General features: G+C 39.5%; 1 protein-coding gene across 4 annotated transcripts in view; it reads right to left on the reverse strand.

The window, feature by feature from the left end:
- The window catches only part of ADARB2 (adenosine deaminase RNA specific B2 (inactive)), a 471,923-nt gene that overhangs the window by 11,967 nt on the left and 444,385 nt on the right, over positions 1-15,571 (reverse strand). The window lies entirely within an intron of this gene.

Genomic DNA, 15,571 nt, shown 5'->3' on the forward strand with positions numbered 1-15,571 from the left:
TAGTAACATGATGTACAAACTCACAAGCAATGCTGAATAATGAGAATTCTGGATTTATGGCAAGTGTAATTGTTTCTTGTGTGGTTTATTATATGAACATTTATTCTGATACACAAATAATTTTGCAAAAGTCATCAGAATAGTTTATCGACAGGATATACACAGATCAACCATAACAGTAAAACCACTGATCAGTGATGTGACAATGACACCTGTCAAGGGGTGGGATGCATAGGAAAAAAGTCTGTGGGGTGTACCTAGTATTTAGTGCTTAGTAGCTAGCAAAGGTGGTCCAAAGAAAGACACAGGCCAAGGGTACTCAACAGGGTCATGGCCACTCAAGGCTCCGATACCTGTGCTACGCTATGCTGATCCCTGCCCAGTCCATGTAGGCTCTACCTAGCAAACTACAAGACTTGCCTTTAATAGCTTTGTTAGGCCCCCTTCAGATGACTGGAAAGTTTCTGGATTTCTTATCAGGAAATCAAGAATGATTTCTGGACCCACAAAAAAAAAAAAAGTAACAACTCACCTGACACATGGCTCCCACGCAGATCCTCTCCTTACCTCAACATTCTGGACCTTAAGTAGGACAGGATCTATAAAATCCTGACCTATGTTGCGGAATGGACACCCTTCCGAAATAATCCTGAAGGGTGTCTGTGACAAATATACCTCTATGGGTTTGGAAATCCGACCAATAAGAAATCTGGACAAATGTTCTGGTCGTGTGTAGTGTTGATCGAACCTCGGGAAATCCTAGGTTCGATCGAACTTGAACATTCACGAACCTGCCGCATTTGATTGCTGAAGCCTTTCCGGTCTGTGGGGAAGGAGGAGACAGCCCGGGTACCGCCTGGAATTCCTATTACCTATTACCTAGGCTGAATCCCGGAATTCAAGGCAGTACCCGGGCACTCTCCTCCTTCCCTATGGACCGGGAAGGCATCAGCAATCAAATGCGGCAGGTTCGTGAATGATCCAGTTCGATCGAACCTAGGATTTCCCGAGGTTTAATCAACCCTAGTCGTGTGAAGGGGGCCTTAAAGATCCCACAGAACAACATCAGAGGTCCTGTAGAATCTATACATTGATGGGGCCGAACTGTTTTGCTGGCACTACTGGAACCCACACAATATTAGTTTCTCATGTTATGGCTGACCATGAACATACTGGTAGCGTAGTGACGGTTATCATATAAAAATCTAATAAATGAGCATTAAAAAATCCCAGATTGTGCGTGTATGAAACAGTTCTTTAAAGTAAGTCTACATTTACATGTTCCGTAGTTTTGTCCATAATTGTGTAGTCGCAATTACGGACAAATTTAGGGCCCATTGATTTCAACTGGGCTTTTCCCACTGTGATCCATAATCCGTGTTTTACGGATCGGCAAAAATAGCTGACAAGCTTTAGTACAGACCATAATTTCAACATAGATGGTTCCATAGAAGTCTATAGGAATCTCTGGTAATTTTGCGGATCTGTAATTTTTACAAGTGAAACATCCGTAACATCTGCAAATCCGTAGAAAATATGGAAAAGTAATCATTTTAAACCATTGACACTTATTTAACCTTCCTTTTTTGTTGATCCACAATAAAATATGGATTACTGATGCAATACAGATGCAATACAGATTATTTTTGAGATTGCAGGCATCATATAGGGTCCCGAAAAACTAATGAATGTGTGAATGTAGCCCTATTTTTTCAAAGGGTGTTTCTGTCCAAGACATTTTTCATCTCTCCAGGGTCTGTAGTCTGACTGCTGGGATCTGATTGCCAGAACAAAGGATATCCCAGATGGAAGATCCCAGCTAAGAGGCATTTCAGTAGGGAGGAGGTCCAGCATGCACCTTGCCATTCCATTCAAAATCTATTGTACTAATGAAAATAGCCAAATGTTGTAGACAGTTGAAAATATTTTCAGACTTCACTTGCAGTTTAAATCAAATTTGAATAAATATAAATATTTTTGAATATAAAATAATTTTTTTAAAAACATTTTCTTATATTTGCCCTAATATACGGAATTTAGTGAAATGTAAATGTAATAGAAGATGCGAGCGGTCTGCCTTCCGCTGTCTCTTATGTGACCTAGTCTAATTTATGCAGAAGACATCTTGCAGGGGATTTATCAAAGCTTTACTCATGTTCTGCAAAATTAATCTAGTTTTGCAGTGACATTTTTAAGATGAAAATATTTTCGCAGATAAATCCCTTGGACGCCGTGCTGTATTTTTCATCTGTCAGCGTTCAGGTGAGCTTTAGCAACGGCATATGAGGCAGATGATTCAACTCATAATCACTTGTCTTATATTCAAAGAGACCAAATTTATAAGGATTTTACTATAGTGTATGCTGCATTGTGTAGATAGGTGGAATTGGGGCGCTGTATTAATTAAAAGTTGGCTTTAAAAAAAAAAAGTTAGAACTAAAAACTCACCATCTAAAAGGGGTTATGTCACCAGTACAGTTATACGTTCCCTTTGTCTGGTTGCATTGTAGAGAAGAAGAAAAAGAGGATACATAAATGTGGATAGATACAGTAGGTGGATGCTCACCCTTAAAGGGGTACTCTGGCAAAAATATTTTTCTTTCAAATCGACTGGTTTCAGAAAGTTATATAGATTTGTAATTTACTTCAATTTAAAAATTTCAAGTCTTCCCATAGTTATTAGCTGCTGTATGTCTTGCAGGAAGTGGTGTATTCTTTCCAGTATGACACAGTGCTCTATGCTGCCACCTCTGTTCGAGACAGGTACGGCCCAGAGCCGTAGCAAATCCCCATAGAAAACCTCTCCTGCTCTGGATAGTCCCTGTCTCGGACAGAGGTGGCAGCAGAGAGCACTGTGTCAGACTGGAAAGAAAACACCACTTTTTGCAGGACATACAGCAACTGATAACTATGGGAAGAATGGAGATTTTTAAATAGAAGTAAGTTACAGATCTATATAACTTTCTGAAACAGGTTGATTTGAAATATTTTTTTTTCGGTGTACCCCTTTAAGGCCCTTGGGCTTTGTTTATAGCACCCCATAAGAGAGGGTAGGTGAAATTGGTGGCAGCCTAATTTTTTAAGCATTACTGACAGTAAAAAAAAATCTTTTAATATGTGGTAAAGACACATCAAAAGTTTTCATCTGTTGGGGACCCACACCAATCTCTGAATGTAGGGGGCGCTGCCAGAGCATACTTGGTGTAGTGGCAATCTTTATTTTGAACCACCGCCCGATGCACAGCGCTGATCTATTCCCAGTCACCAGCTGGCCTAAAGCACTGGAGCCAGATGACTGGGAAAGAGACTGGCGCCATGCACAGGAATCGGGCTGCGGTTCAAAAAAGGACCGCAGGACCAGCATCCCCGTACCGGTGCTGATCTATTGATGTTAAAATCTTAAAGCGATGAACCTGCTGGTACATTCGCTTTAAGGAGCTCTGGCAAAGCATACAAGGTGTGGTGCCTATCGGAGGATTGGCCAATCATTTCAGGGATAATTTGATTGGTGTGTGTGTGTGTGTGTGTGGGGGATCCCAATGAGTGAAACCCCCCCCCCCCCACCACCACCAAATCAGCCTCTCATTGCCTATCCTGTGGATGGGAGATGACAATGAAATGGGAATACCCCTTTAACTAAGAAACATCCAAATAGAATGATTAACACATACTGTAAAATAGGAAGAGTCAATTCTGCTGAGAATTGCACCGAACTTCATATTTTGTTTAGCCAAAGAGACTCAGCGAATGCAATCACGAGCCATGCTAAGAAGTGACAGTGGTAAACAGCGTCCGCAGCCATTGCTAAACACGCTTATGCAGATGACGGAAATGAAGTGTTTATGCAGATTTTAATCTCGTCTCTGGAGCTTGCTAATTATAAGGAAAGCTCGGCAAGTGACACGTTATTAAGCTTGTTATGATAGCAGCTTTCTTTATTTAACAGCCATGTTAGTGGCAGAATCAAGCAACACTGTACATCGTTGTCATTGCAAATAATCTAGACAGGGCCAAGGATGATAACGGAGACTTCCAAACTAATGTGGTATTTATCTTGCGCGAGATCGGCATCCACAAAATGGAGTCTTTATTGAGGACATAATGAGGCAGAGGGAGCAGTACTCATGTTTGGATCATATATCTTGACAGGTGTGTACACATATCTCATTGTGTAAGAATTTATCATTATCATTTACAATGTATGTATTTCTATGTTAGGGTATGTGCACACTACAGAATACGTGTGGAGATTTCAAGCAGATTCCGCTGCGCGGCCTCCGCTTGAATTTCCACCCGTCCCATAACTCAATGATATTCGCCGGTGAATTCCGCCGTCCACCCAAAGAATTGACATGGATGGGTGAAACTTCAAGAGGAGGCCATGTGGCAGAATCCACTTTAAGTCTCCAAACGTATTCCGTAGTGTGCGTATACCTTATTCTTGCAATCGCTCCATTTAGTTTCTTTTATAGTCTTGTAGACAATTTAGCCGCCTGATCAGGGGTGAGGAGTTACCTCCATGATAGCTTAAAGTGTAACTGTCATTTAATTTTCTGTTGCAGAAATCAATAGTACAAATGATTCTAAGAAACTCTGTAATAGGTTTTATTCGGAAAAAAAGCCTCTTTCTGTACTCAAAAAGCTGTTTTCCTACCTCTCCTCCCCCTGACTTCTTATCTGTGCATTATCAGGCAAAGCGGTCTACATTACAGAGGAGCAAAGTGAAGACGGGTTTACTAAGTCCCATTATAACCTATGAAGGGTTGAGAGGACGAGGGGGATGAGTAAGCAGGAAGAGCAGACAAGTAGCTTGGCCGTTTGGAGACTGTCTGGGCAGATAAAACGCTGGATTCAGATGTCAGAAAGGTTGGTGTTTATCTTGGAGCTTTGTGAGAAAAGATTGCAGGATGATGTTTTGTGCAGGGATGACTTTTCTCTTCTTTGTGCTCACTCATCCCCCTCGGCCCCTTCTAAAGTGAGAGGGAAAACTGCTTTTTGAGTACAGAAGAATAAAATGCTTAATAAAACCTACTACAGAGTTTCTTAAAATTGCTTGTACTATTCATACTTATTGATTCCTAAAAAAAATGTACATTTAAATGACAGTTATGCTTTAATGTTAATGGGCTGGCTCTAGGTCTATGTGCGCTTTTGGGGTCAACAGCTATCAAATACTAAGTCTACCCTATCAAACCATTATCATGACAAGCAAGGAGCATATGTATCAATATTTCTATGTGCTGGTTCTAGGGTTAGACGGTGACTAGAGATAAGCATGCTCGAATCTGATCATTCGCCATTTTAATACTGGCAGCTGGAGAAGTTGGACATACATACAGCCTATTATAAACTTAAAGACACTCTGTCAGTAGGTTTATGCTGCATAAACTAGTGACAGAGAAGCTGAACAGCATTATGTATCACTTACATTGTTCTGTGCAGGGGATTCAGAGATATCCTCTTGAATAACATAGACAATAAGTAGTCCTCTCCATTATGTGCATGAGTCCAGTAATCCTCATTGTTCAAACCCCGCCCACCAGCTGCTGATTGGCAGTTATCTATCCATGCTGTGTATAGGCAGTCAACTATCAATCAGCAACTGGAGAGCGGGTGGAGGGGCGTGGTAAGAATCCTATTCTCCTGCATATTAGGAGAACGGCTGAACAAAATGATGTAAGCAATACACCGATCTGTTCAGCATTTCTGTAATTTCTGTCAAGGTGGCATAAACCTAGTGACAGATTCCCTTTAAGTGCATACACTGAGTAAGAAGATTATATGAAAAATAAAAATAGTGTTCCTCTCCTGGTATTGGTTCAACCCCCCCACAACAAACTATTTTTAAACCAAGAGGGTCTACCAGTTGCTCGGCCACTGTCCCGAGCCACAGAATAGCCATAGGACTTGCCTAGATGGTAAATACTTTTTGAGCTATTAGGAAATCTTTATATTCTCCCATAAGCCTAGAAGAACTGTCTTCATAATGTAGTTTAATTTGACCGCAATTTGGATGTAAAACCAAGGACCTCCTACAATAGTTACTCTACACTCACTAAGAATGTATGGTCCCGAAATACTAAATGATACCTAAGATGATTCATGTAAGGTAGATAAATGAAAGCTGAGGGCACTCACCGGATTGTTGCGATACTTACTTTTCATTTCAACATGGGTAAAACACTTCGTTGACTCACATCATGGGACGGCAGATGCCTCAATCCTACATGTACAACTCACATATGACGGCCATTTCACGCCCGTGCGCGCTTCATCAGCTGATGCGCCATAATCATCAGCTGATGAACATGCACATGAGCGCGAAATGGCCGTCATGTGTGAGTTGTACATGTAGGATTGTGGCGTCTGCCGTCCCAAGATGTGTGTCAACGAAAGGTTTTACCTAAGTTGGGATGAAGTAAAGAAGTATCACAACGATCTGGTGAGTGCCCTCAGCTTTCATTTATTTACCTAACATGAATTACGTCTACTTCTAGAGGTGCACCCCGGTGCAATTTGTTTGCGGGTCCGCATCCGTTTCAAAGTCCAACCAAGGGTTTCTTGGGAACAGTGCCGGTGAACCTTTCTACATTTCTGTGATACCTATGTTGACATACAGCAGGAACGTACATGCAGCTGGGAAGTGATAGCCGGAATGTTCTCTAGACTTAACACCATGACAGCCACAATGAATTTGGTTCTTCCCCCATATACCGATAGCCACAGGACACAGATGAAATACAGATGCGGAGAGATCAATCAGGAATCGAAGACGTAAATGTGAACTGAATTAACAGACACTCCGCACGCACACGAGAGACACAGAATAAAACAGATTAGGCAACATCTTCTCCCTGTAGACCTTGTCATGCTGCATTCGTGCTGAATAAAATGATGTAAATTCCCCACAGATATGAAATTTTATGAAAGCAAGACAACAGGAAAATATATTTACCAGCCAAAGTTTTACTTCATAAAACAAAGAAGAACTGCAGAAAATATTTGTTAAAGTATCTGGATGAATTTGCTCAACCAGGGCCGTGATGGTGACTGACTGTGATACGAATGACTCAATAGAGTCCAAAGACGTGGGAGTAATCAGAGGCGGCTACATGTCCAGTAATTACACCGATCACATAGTTCAACGGAAATTGCTTAAACCTTAAAATAGGATGGTTACGGCATATCCAATATGATTTATAAATGGATATCTTTAGACTCTGACCGTGTAAATTATCAAGCGATCAGCCATTTATTCCCAGGCCTTAATGACTTCCATTAACATAGTTACATAGGTTGGAAAAAAGACACATGCCCATCAAATTCACATCTCCTGGATGGAGCCTCATTTGCTCCAGTGGAAAGTAAAACAACCCAGCACACCCCCTACTAGTAGCAGTGATTTATAAACGGCTCTTAGATAAATTACGGTAATGTTACGATAATTTCTTTTGAAGTGTACCGGTCATGACATATAAAAATAAAACACCATAGACAATATATAGTTAATGCTTGCCTTACGTATGCTGTCGGTTTTAACTTCGCATTCTCATTGGTCTATTTAGTGCTCCATCGTGCTGCTCATGCTTCTGCATTCTGAGCTGGAACATGTTCATTCTTCAGCGCAGAGCGAGGAGGCGCACAAGCCTCCCATAGACTGTCATTATGACAGGGAGGCTGGCGGCATTCCGCGGCGGAACACCAGTTTTGCTCTCTGTGCACGTAGTCTTAGGGCCCTATTACACGGGACGATTATCGTGTGAAAAATCATTAAATCGTTCGAATTTAAACGATAATCGTTCTGTGTAATTCCACATTTGTTCGCTTAAGTTCTGCATTTTTTTTTACTAATGGTTCAGTGTAATTGCACATTTTTCATTGTTTTGCTGGGATCAGAAGGAGTAAACGATCATAGTAACGATAGCAATAACAATCGTAGTAACGATCGTAACGAACGATTATCGTTCTGTGTAATTGTGCGTTTACATAGACAGATTTATCTGACAGATCTTTGAAGCCAAAACCAGGAACAGACTATAAACAGGGAACAGGTCATAAAGGAAAGACTAGGATCTATCCTCTTTAGGGATGGTCCGAACCAAGTTCGGTTCGGGTTCGTATGAACCCGAACCCTTGGTAATGATTCCCGCTGTCTGCCTGCTCCGTGGAGCGGGCGGATCTAGCGGGAGGACCGCCTGGAAAACTGGGATACAGCCATAGCCATAGGCTGTATCCCAGTTTTCCAGGCGTTACTCCCGCTGTATCCGCCCGCTCCATGGAGTGGGCAGACAGCGGGAATCTGCTGCCGAGTGTTCGGGTTCATACGAACCTGAACCTCGGCAGGTTCGGACCATCCCTAATCCTCTTTTCAAATCCATTCCTGGCTTTGGCTTCCAAAATCTGTCAGATAAATCTTTCTGTGTAAATGCACCCTAATATGGTGAATGATTTCAGGTAATCGATAAACAATCTCGTTTGCGATCGTTTATTGTTAGTCGTTAATCGTTAAATTCGCTCCGTGTAATAGTACCCTTAGTTGCAAGACTTTTTGGGGGGACAGCAAATTGTTTGAATTTAAAATAAACACTTTCCCACTAGACTTTGTTATTTCACAGTATTTACTGCAAGTTCGTATACTGGTCTATTCAATGTGCACAGCATACAGCTATTATAAGCACATCGAGCTGTTATGTATACTTAGCAGCGTGAATCCTCAATTGTTTACTAGTGCAGTTTTTTTAAATCATAAGCTACTATACAAAGTTATAAATGAGGCAATTTTCACACACAGTAAAATAATATCAAAATACAGCTGGAATGTTGAGGTAAATTTACGGCCTTGTTTTCGATGTAATAATGTGTTCCACTGAAGTCAATGGGAAACTGGCCGGCAGTGCACACACAGAATACAATGATGGCCGTAACTAATTACGACCTTTGAAATAATAAACATGCTCATTATTTCCGACCGGCTTTTGCAAAAAAAAAAAACCCTGTTCACATATTGGTTATTTTAACTGAATGTCCAAAATTGGGAAATATTAAAGTGGTATTCTGGTCAGATAAAATACCTGTTGAATCATTCCCCTCCTGAAGGCTAACAATTCATTCCATACTTGTTATTATCTATTCAGTCTCCGTCCCCCAGTTCTCAGCTGCTGCTTTCTGCTGAAGACACAGAAAACTGTGTGAGACGTTCTCTCTCTTTCTCTCTAGCTTCCTGGGCAGCTGTTTCTGTGCTCTGTAATGCCGGAAGTGTTAATCTAAGGTCAAGCTGCTGTTAATCTCACTGTTTCAGTGATTTCCTATGGACAGCTGACCTCTTCTCATTTGCATATTGTGCGTGCAGACGAGTGGGCAGCGATTCTTTATCGGGGGCTTGGTGGGTTCTGCCCTGGGTGCCATGGTGCCATGGTTATGAACTTCTGCCCACAGACAAGGCTTTTATACTTGTTGCCAGTCCCCTTTTACTCTTCCTTTCAGTAATGCCAGGCTACTTCTAGCCTCCATGTTGTCTGCCAGGGAGGAAGTAATATGCTGAACACTGGTCCCTCTAAACACTTTTATTTTCTTGGAATAAAGAAATCCTAAAAATCTACGATTCAGAAATTTTTTTGAATTATTTTGACGTTTCACTCCATGGAAACTCCTGTGCGTCATCCTATATAGAATCTAAATGTAGATATATCCAGATAAAAACTAGTTGTGACATGATGGATGTTGAACACATCTGCTGGTGGTAATTGACACAAAGTTGGCTGGTTTTTCAGTCTGTATATAACCACAAATTTATTTCTGTTAATGTATATAGTGTTGGCTAAGAAAGTTCTGATGCGGCTGCGAGCGGATCATCCGTGCCGGGATGATCTTTTCTAAGACCGGTCGTTCCGTGACCTGGCCATGTCACGGACCGGCCAGTCTCATACAGCTTCTGAACATTACCTCAGGATGTATGTCTGCAGTCCAGGCATTCTCCATTGTATAGCACTAGCTAATGTCCTGTGCTTAGAGATGAGAGCATCTTGACCATGCTTGCGTTCGTCCAAACCCAATTGTGCGGCATTTAATTACCAGTGGCTAAAGAAGTTGAATGCAGCCCTAGGGAGTCCTGGAAAACATGGATACAGCCTATGGCTATGGCTATTCAACTTCTTCAGCCACCGGTAATCAAATGATGCTTTTGGGAAATTATTCACCATAGTACCAGAGTAAAACAGGCGGAGCTCTCCTCCACGGAATCCCGCTAGTCTCAGTGTGACACAGTGTCTCTATGGGATGGCTCGGGCACCTCCGCTTCCGTCACTTTTCGCCATTCCATAGAGGCACTGAGGCATGCGGGATTCCGTGGTGGAATTCCACCTATATTACTTAGTGTGAACACCAATTTTAATCGTAGTTATGATTGTTTGTATACTTTAAACACAAACAAAGGATGTGTACATACGAATGAATTTTCGTTAGTGGTTCGATCATTGCCTGCATATACACACAAAGTTTATTGGTTATATTTGAACAATAAAGCGATTTTTCGTACAATATTCTTTCTGTGTAAGAGACTCTTAGGCTATGTTCACACTACGTAAAAGTACGGCCGTTGTTGCTATCGACAACAATGTGGAACACTGCCTATTCTTCTATGGGAAAGACTGTAGTACCGGCCGGGATGATCTTAGCAGAGACTGGCCGTTCTGTGACCCAGTCGGGTCACGGGACGGCCGGTCTCTTAAGTAGTGTGAACATAGCCTTATACTGCATACTGTTTAGAGTGATAATAGCAGTTTAAAGGGAAAGATGGTTGCTTGCTTTCAAAAACAGCATCGCCCCCTAGGTTGTGTGTGGTATAACAACTCGCCTCCATTTATTTCAATAGAACTGAGCTGCAAAAGCACATAGTGCAAAGAAAGATACCGTGTTTCTCTAATTCAAGATAACCCCTTTAAGGAGCCCTAATGCACCTCCATATGCCTCAGATCTTTTCTGTTAGATTATGAATGAATCTGACACAAAAATAATGGCATGCTCGACTGGCTGCCATAATACAGACATATTCTTGCCTAGAAGCAATGCTTCCGAGGAAGAATAAACCCTAATAATATGGCACAGTATCAACCACCATCTGGTGACACTTAGAGAGTCTACAACTTTATAGTCTGGAGCCATAGGGACTTTGCAAACCTATTCCTATATGTAGAATTTTTGAAACCTATCACATTATGTAATTACTTTCGCCATTGTTACACGTGCGCTGATCTGTATTTTAAACTTAGACACCAAAGTGTCCTTTGCAGCATAAAATATTAGAATTCTTTTCTAAATACGCTCATCTGTGTCTATATAATATTGCTGGATAATATTATGTGTAAATCTCATCCAAAAAATGTGACTGTATCTCAGTAATTTATCTGAATGTGCCTATACTTTGTTCATATTAGCTAAGGAAACCACCGGGGGGTTAATTGGTTATAGAGAGTAGAAATGCTGTAATTATGGCCATAGCGGCTCGAAGAGGCGGCTATAAATACTTTTAATTTCATTGGAGAAGAATATTTATTTTAAAAGCTAACTTGTACATATTGTACGATAACAGTGTCAATGACACGTGCGTGACGCTTACAGAAATATTGCCATTATATAGAAATGATTGATTATGGCTCATAATTAGAGATGATCAAACTTTTCAAAGTTTTAGTTCAACTGGTTTCTGCAGAGGTTAAGGTTTGTCCAAACTGAACTACACTAAAATAACAAAAACATGCTATCAACATGCTTTGATAAGTAAATGTACACAAAAGAAGCTGGCAGAGGAGAAAGCAATCGGCATACAAAGGGATTTGGTCTATGTAAAGCTAGCATGTAGAAAATTAATTGTATGCAACTGCCTAATTGGATAAAATAATATAAATTATATTATTTTAAGGGAATGGGTATTTGCATAAAGTTATATTTTCTGTATTGCTAGCTTGGCATAGATGCCATCACTGTGAATGACGAGTGCTTCGTCCTTAGCCAGCTTATTTTATGCATATTTACTTATGACAGCATGTTTCCCTTCCAATGTTGCAGTTTTTTTGTTTCCTACCACAAAACTGGAATGAAAACGGGCTGTGATAAGTAAATATACACAAAAGAAGCTGTCTGAGGAAGGGGCACTCGGCATATGTGGTGATCACGTCTATCGTGCAAGGAGATTTACACTTTGAACAGAGTATTGGAACACCATCAGGTGGAAGAACATGCTCGCTCAACACTAGCTTATTATGATCGTGCACAAGTTGCGTCTGAGTTAGGAACAGCAGAGATCTGTAGGAGGACATCAGAGGAGCACAGAAAGGTAAACATAAGCTCTTTTTTGTTTTTTATGTGTATTAAATTTTACGAACTCGTTCAGAACTTTTGTAACAAATCTTGTTTTAGCTCATCTCTGTTCATGATACATATTTTTACTCATGTCAATATATATGTATATATATATATATATATATATATATATATATATATATATTAAAACATCTGGCATCTTACGAAAATTCCTTGGTGCTCTATGCTGCCACCTCTGTCCAAAACAGTAGCAAATCCTCATAGAAAACCTGTACTGCTCATGATCCTTCACACGTGGTAACATATGTATTAATGAGATTGCCCTTATATTGCTTATAGAGGGGGTAGTGCATTTCCTTAAAGAGACACTAGCATATGGAATCCTATAAACTATGCAATGTTCCTTGGGGGAAAAGAGTATGCAAAGTTGCTCAAAGTAGCGAGAATTGGAATAACTTGCTCTAAACTGCCCCCTACTGGAGGCAGATTTTCTTCAAATTAATGTTCCACCCTTAAAGAGCCTTAAAACATGATTGGGGATTTAATACCAAGCCAGAATTTCTCATAGAAGGGAGAGCTACAAACTACCGTACATATAACCTGTTGCTTTCCTAATGATGGCGTTCAAGGTAATAGAAGGAATAGGTGGATTGCAGAACTAATTATGAAATTTGGGTCTAATATTTTTAATGACAAAAGACAGCAAAGGGGGTCGTATTACCATAAACAAACACGTGTTGGACAGTACAGATATCTTTATACCTAGGCAAGTGACTATAATGAGTGGGCATACTCTACCATCTAGAGAAGATAGAAGGTTTACACTACATCACTACATATGAAGATTCTTTACTGTAAGAGCAGTGAGACTATCGAACTCTCTGCCACGTGATGTGATGACTGATTTATTGAATTCATTGGATACATTTCCTGAAAAAAAAATAATCTTAAGGTGGGACATTGATCCAGGGATTTATTATTGGATAGGGTTTTTTTTTTCTTTTGCCTTCCTCTGGATCAACACAGACCCTTGTCTATTCTTCAAACTTATAGAGTAAGCTTGTGACTTTATTCCAGTCTGTAATATTCATGAGATTGTTAGCACATCCTGTTGGGGAGATGTTATCATTGCACCATATAGAAATACACTTGAGAAATGGATTTATGCTATTGAATATTTTGCGCAGAGTGGATATTAACTAGTTATTAGCTCTGTAAGCATCATGGCTTAAGTGCCAATTATCCAGAAGGGTTTCACATACAGCCAGATAATTAGAATCATTCTATCAAGATCACATGTGACATCTTGGAGTACTATGACTAATTTTGTTTAATTAGAATATGGTGAGTGTCAGACTGATATAGTCCATGCGCGCGCATGGTGTGCAAGCTCCCTGAGAAGCCCATGTACACTAAATGCCGCATGCATCAAGACTTACTATACAATATGTTCCTTTAAGGCTGATGTTGCAGAAAGTCTTTCTGTCATGTGACTTAACTGTCAACTATTATGAGGATAATTTTCATACTATAAAAGCTGTTTCTTCCTATATTATAGATAGAACACTATGTATTGGTGAGCAAGCATGCTCGGTCGAGCAGAGTGCACGAATGAGCATCGGGGTGCTCGATCGAGCTTAATGCACGACCAAGCACCTTGTGGTGCCTGGGTAAAGGTGGCCTTCAATAACTGACAGAGGAAGCATTGTTCGGCCATCACTTATATCTAACACCCTATTGTTTTTTTTTCTTTAAAAAGTTTGTATATTTTGTCCCTTGAAGGGATGTGTAAAAAAACATCCAAAAATTAGAATGGAAAAAAAAATGCATCTAATGTGTCTTGCACAAACTTATTGCATTTTTTTTGTTCTAATTTTTGATATTTCAAAGGATATTTCAATGGATGAAAAATGCAAAAATTTGAACGAAAGAAATGTAATAGCTTAACCAGGCCCCCCTCTGTTCTGCCGAGCAGGGGGAATCGGGGTAAAGGCTCAAGTATCCCATTGGTTTCAATGGGGTTCATTACTCGTGTCCAGCACTAAAGCATTGAAAAATGCTCTAATTGAGTAACAAGCACTTGCTCAAGACTAACTCTATGGAGTCAGAGGCTTTAGTTGGTAATTTGGTCCCTATTGACTCTGTTGAGTATGTGACTCAGTGTTAGTCCAGCATGGTCATCCTGTGACTGGTTTAGCGGGCGCTCAGTTGTCAAATGACAATAGTTTCTTTCCCCCCATTGGTACCTCCATGATTCGATCACAGAGTGCCAATTCTGAAAAAATATTTTGTTAAAAAGTATAAAAATAAAAAAGTAAATCCCCAAAAAGTTTTTCCTTAAAAATACCTTTATTTTGGCGAGAGGCTTTGGGCACCCTAGTATATGTCTGCTCATGTAGTGGACCTATCATATTATATCACTACATGAAACTACCCTGTCTCCTCTCTCCCTAGTCTTTGTTGTTATATTGTTTTACATGTTGGGCTCATGATATGTATAATTTAAACCTGATTGTCAGATTGCGCTCTGACACACCTATTTGACTGTTTATTCATACAGGCCATGTTTAGGCCACATTCTTGTACTTTGCATTCTTTTGCACTACAATAAATTTGATTTGTTTGACACTAAAAAAATACCTTTATTTTGGAACGGTATAAATGGAACTAAAATAATAAAAAAAAACTATTGTTCATTCATCAAAAATGGATAAAAAAGGATTAAAATAATGTAAACATGAGTTATCCTACAAGATTAAGCTCTGTAGGTGAAAAACTATATATTTTTTTTTCCGGCAAAAGTACAGTACTAAAACTTAAGCGCTATATAGATATTTTATAGAAATACTTACATATATATATATATATATATATATATATATATATATATATATATATTATAATATAAATAATTAATTATATAATATAAAAATAAATATAATAAATATTAATATGTATATAATATAAATATTATATAAATATATATATTTTATAGAAATACTTACAATATTTACAGGATACTGTATAATAAACAAGTTGTAAAATAAGTCAATATATAAACATAGAAACAAACAATGGTGGACTATATGATATCTGGGCCTTTGTCAATGATACGGAAAGCATAAAAGAATAAAGACAAAGGAAGTAAGGAGCGAAATATATTTTCCTTTAGGAACATAACACCTGCTATAATATGATCACGCTACATGTTGTAGGAGGTAGGGCTTGTGTATAATATAGTTCTGAATCATTC

This window comes from Dendropsophus ebraccatus, chromosome 2 (assembly GCF_027789765.1).
Source record: "Dendropsophus ebraccatus isolate aDenEbr1 chromosome 2, aDenEbr1.pat, whole genome shotgun sequence".
NCBI classification, from domain to species: domain Eukaryota; kingdom Metazoa; phylum Chordata; class Amphibia; order Anura; family Hylidae; genus Dendropsophus; species Dendropsophus ebraccatus.